Source organism: Echinops telfairi, unplaced genomic scaffold (assembly GCF_000313985.2).
Source record: "Echinops telfairi isolate 266 unplaced genomic scaffold, ASM31398v2 ScPeMD7_1;HRSCAF=3_1, whole genome shotgun sequence".
NCBI classification, from domain to species: domain Eukaryota; kingdom Metazoa; phylum Chordata; class Mammalia; order Afrosoricida; family Tenrecidae; genus Echinops; species Echinops telfairi.
This window is the reverse complement of record NW_022103897.1, coordinates 3,707,956-3,713,176: the sequence shown is the minus strand read 5'-3', so window position 1 is coordinate 3,713,176 and position 5,221 is coordinate 3,707,956. Positions and strand designations below refer to the sequence as shown.

Below are 5,221 nucleotides of genomic sequence, written 5' to 3'. Positions count from 1 at the left end.
GCTCTACTTTATCCTATCGGGTCACTATCCGTCTAACTGAACTCTGTGCCAGTGAGGTAGTGTTTTTTGTATATAGAATTTATGGTAGTGAGTTTGGTTTGTGTGTGTGTGTTTGTGTGTGTGTGTACCAAAACTCCAAACTCAGTGCCATAGAATTGACTGATTCTGACACATAGCAAATGATGGGTCTTTTCAAACTGCTGGCCTTGTTGTTAGTAGCCCAATAGGTAACCCACAATGACACCAGGGCTGCTGTTACAACACAAGAATGTGTCACTATCTGAAATAGTTAAAATCTGTAAGTATCCATATATGTATCTTTATTTATATATTTCATTATTTCATATACTAAAATTCTTTTCTCTCTCTTTTTTTATTAAATATTTTTATTAGGGGTTCTTACATCTCTTATCACAATCCATACATTCATCCAGTGTGTCAAGCAGATTTGCACATATACCGCCATCATCATTTTCAAAGCACTCGCTTCCCACTTGAGCCCCTGATACCAGCTGCCCATTTCTTCCCCTCCCTCCCCCTCGAACCCTTGATAAGTTATAGATTATTATTTTCATATCTTACATCATCCTCCATCACTCCTTACCCACTTTTCTGAATTTCGTCCCCCTGGGAGGGGGTTATATGTTGATCCGTGCAACCAATTCCCCCTTTCTCCACCCACCCTCCTCCAATCCTCCTGGTATTTCTACTCTCACTATTGGTCCTGAGGAGTTAAGCCCCTTGTATATACATTTAAAATTTATTCCTATACATTAAAATATTTTTATTTCTATTTAAATAAAACACCATATGTCAAACAGTTTTAACAAATTGTTAACTGCCCAAGGGTTTGCTGATATTTTCCTTCTATTAACTACCACTCAATCTTTCAAGAGTAACAAATAAAACAATGCAAGGATTTTAGAAAACAAAACAAAATTTGCTGCCATCGAGTAAATGCTGATTCATAGAGCACCCATTAGACAAGGTAGATTGTTAACTCTTTACAGGAAAAGAAAGCTTAGGCTTTCTCCCACAGCGCCGCTTGTGGTTTCATGATATCAGTGTTTAAGTTTATTACTAGCTTAGTTGCATAAAATATTTGAACAGTAATTTGTACAATATGTACCTATTACATAATTGACTAAGGGTGAAGGTACTCATTGTCTATTTTTGTATAAAATGTGACAAACTGAATGTTAGTTTAAAACAATAATAACCATTTGTAATGTCTTTTTTTTTATGAGTCAAGAAATTAGAAGTGAATTAGGTGGGTGTTTATAGCTCAAGTTCTGATGTAAGATTACAGGTACGTATTGCCTGGGTCTCCAATTTTCTGAAGGTTATATTGAATCTGGAGGATGCATTTGCAATGTGGTTTATTCAGATGACAGGAACAGTGATGCTGGGTATGGATGAGGGCCACTGTTGCTTTCTCTGTGGGTCTGTTCACAGGACTAGTTACCTCATGGTAAGGTGATGATGGGCACACCTAGAACAAATGACCCAAAAGACAAAAGCAACATTTGAATGCCTTTTTTGATCTAACCGTAGAAATCATGCATCACCACGTTCACTGTATTCTATTGGTCATAAGAGCAAGCACCAATTCATTGCGAGTGGGGAAAAAAAATTCACAAGAAGAGAAGGGGTTTGGATGCTGGTTACTGCAGTGAAACATTTCTTTTAGTTGAATTCTTTTTCTAGCCAGCCATCCTTCTCAAATGAATTATTCATGTTCCTGCCATATGAAATGGTTTGCTTTAAAAAAAACACAGAAAAACATTTCTTTTTCATGAGGTCAAGACACGATGAACATCAGTTTCGTATTGTTATGTAGAACAATGAAGCTTTTGGTGATAACTGAGGTATGAAGGGATAAGTGATCCTTCACAGAAGAGTCTGAAGAGATATGGTATTAATGGACATGCTTTTGTTATTTGACCTTAATATTGGGAGGGCATTTGAACGTGCCCCTTTTGCTAAAAAAGGCCCCTAACTATATCTCTGTTTTTATTAATACATTTTCTTTTCCCTTCTCCACTGGCAATTTCTGCTCTTTATTGTCATTTTATATGGCTGTCAGAGGCTCCATATCTTGCCACTTCAGTTACTTCTATTTCTGCTTGCACTGCCAGCAATTACTTCTCTCTGGTTTTCATATTCATTCTTTCTCTCTCCATACCCCTTAAACAGTGTCTTAGCTTTATGATAAACAGGAATTTCATCTTCCCAGTGCAGTTCAGGATAACCCCTTCTTAACTTCCCAACCACAGGTAATTTTTATAAATCTTGCAGGCATTAGTCATTTCATGTACCATATCAATTAAAACTGACATTTTATTATACACCTCTTCATGTGGCCTTCTTGGGCAATATTCAGGACACTCCCAAAGTGATTATCCAGCAGTATCCTCACATGTAAGACATATCTGTGACCACTGTGAATGGAAGTGGTTTGACTCAGTAGCTGGCAGACTTCTGTTAAGGAACCTGACTGACATAGTGGGTTACACAGGCTACTGACCACGGGGTTGGCAGGTCAAACCCACCAGGCAGTCTTAAAAGGAAGGATGAGGCTGTCTGTTCTGTTGGAAACCTTATATAGTGTCACTCTAAATTAGAATAGACTCTATGATTGTGACTTTAGGTTTTTGTTGTGTTCTTTTAATCTGCAGTATTGGCACAAGCTAATTCAGCCACCTTTGAGTTTTTCCAGAATGAAGCATGCACTATACTCAAGCTCTAGAGCAGTGGTTCTCAACCTGTGGGTCGCGACCCTTTGGGGGGTCAAATGACCCTTTCACAGGGGTCACCCGAATCATAACAGTAGCAAAATTACAGTTATGAAGTAGCAATAAAAATAATTTTATGGTTTGGGGGTCACCACAACGTGAAGAACTGTATTAAAGGTTTGTGGCATTAGGAAGGTTGAGAACCACTGGTCTAGAGGACTGGTGTGGTAATAATTCTGACCAGATCTAATGGAAGAATAAAGAAATCCTTTCTCTCCATGATCCTGGTGGAAAATAGGCTACAAGCAAAGGAAAATTACACCAAGGAAAAGTCTCTTTTCAAATCATTACTTCTCACTATATCTTTTCGATCACAGTTTAAAGACAATAAAAATTACAAAACACTTTTAACACAGGTTATGGAACCCCTCAAATTGGAAAGCTGAGTCCTTATTATTTTCTTGTTGATATAACTGAAATGGAGAGATATATTATTCCATTTTACTATCCTATTTATGATGACTAGATGCCTGTAGGTTTGATTTTACTTTGGTTATTATGATGATTTAGTCATTGACATGAGCTCAATCAAATTCAAAGAAATTCCTCTATCTTCTTACAGCATAGGCAGATAGGTAGGTAGATAAGCAAATAAACAAATAAATAAAAACAAAGGCTAAATCTCCAATTAAACCAGCCTTTAATCTCTATCTATAGTCTGAGATAGAGTCTTACTTAATATTTAAGCACTGCTGTTAAAGGAACTGTTGGTGATTGTTCCCTACCAGTAATTCTGTGGAAGAAAAACTTAGAAATAGAAAGACCACAATGTTAGCAATCCCCAAACAAAGCCCTGATTGTCGAGTCCATTAAGATTCACAGTGACTCCACAGGGCAAAGTAGAATTGCGAGCCTTTCCACAGCTGTGTGTTTCATCAAGCAGGCTATCATCATTGGAGTCGTTGGTGGGCTTGGACCACCAAATTCCTGGTGCGCAACCTTTTTGACCAGCAGTAGAAGACTTCACCACTACGCCTCAATGGCACCTTGTGCACATACATTCTAGCCTAGCACTCCTCTATAGGTGTGAATTGATTTGAAGGTGCACAACAACAAAGATGAGTTCGAAAACAAGCCAATAATGTGATTTTCCAAGCAGAATTATGTATAAGTAGGAAGCTGGTAAGAAAGGGCCCAGACATTAATGACAAATAAAAGACAGTAATAAGTAACAGCTATTGCTTCAACCACAAAGTGAAAGTAAATAGTACAAAATAGAGCTACCATGCAAGTTAGCATCATAATGAATTCTGTTAGTGGTGTTGGGTGTGACTCAGTGGGCTATAACTCGTAGTATCCTGCGTACAACAGAACAAAATATCACTCAGTCCTACGCCCTCCTCTCAATTGTTACGTTTCAGTCCATTGCTGTAACCACTGGTCAAATCGTCTTGCTGAGTGTCTTCCTCTGTTTAGTTGACCCTCTACTTCACTCAGCAAAATGTCCAATTCCTGGGATTTATCCCTACTGATATCATGTCCAAATTATGTTCAAAAAAAAGCTCACTATTTTTTATTTTAAAGAACAATCTGACTGTACTTCTTCCTACACAGATTTATTCATTCTTCTGAAAATCCGTGGAATATTCACTATTCTTCACCAACACCATCATCCAAAGGCATTCACTCTTCTTTGATCTTTATTTATTGTCCAGCTTTCGCATACATATGAGGCAAACATCTTGGCCTCAGTGATGCACACCTGAGTCTTCAAAGTGACATCTTTGCTTTACAACATTTTATTATTATTATTTTTATTTTTTAACTCGGGGGAGCACGTGGACGCAATCCCCTACTACCTCAAATTTTGCAGTCGAGTTTCCTGCATTTGGGGAAATCGCAGGGGTCAGCACACCCGCAGTGCAATGGGTGAGCCTTGCCCTGGGAAAACCACCCTCCTGATCACGGTGTCTCCCCTGGCAGCTAAGTATGCTTTTCAACATTTTAAAGAGATATTTTGAAGCAGATTGGATTTTTGGTTGCTGCTTCCAGGTGACATGGAATTCTTGGTCACATCAATCTTTTCTCCCTTTATCATAATGTTTCTTGTTGGTCCACTTGTGAGGATTATTTAAACCTCTATGTTGCAAACATAAAAAAAAATTTTCATCAGTAAGTGCTACAAGTCCTGTTAGCATTCAGCAAACAAGATTGCGTACATATCACAGGTTTTAAACTGTCTTCCTCCAAAGTTGATGTCGTATCTGTCCTCATAGACTGAAGCCTTTTTTTGGATTATATGCTCAGCATACAGCTTGGATAGGGATAGTGAAATGATACAACACTGATAGATCTTTGTGATTTTAAACCACACAGTGTCTCTTTGATATGCCAAAAAAAAAATGTCTCCTGGTTTCTGTACAGGATCCCTACAAGCACAATTAAATGTTCTAGAGTTCTCATTTGTCAAAAGTTGTTCACAATTC

The 5,221-nt window shown here is 38.0% G+C and overlaps 1 non-coding gene across 1 annotated transcript; it reads right to left on the bottom strand.

Moving 5' to 3' along the window:
• Positions 1-4,562: 4,562 nt before the first annotated feature.
• LOC115869193 lies at positions 4,563-4,726 on the bottom strand. The gene has a single exon (XR_004046054.1). It is a non-coding gene; the product is annotated as a U1 spliceosomal RNA (small nuclear RNA).
• Positions 4,727-5,221: the final 495 nt, after the last annotated feature.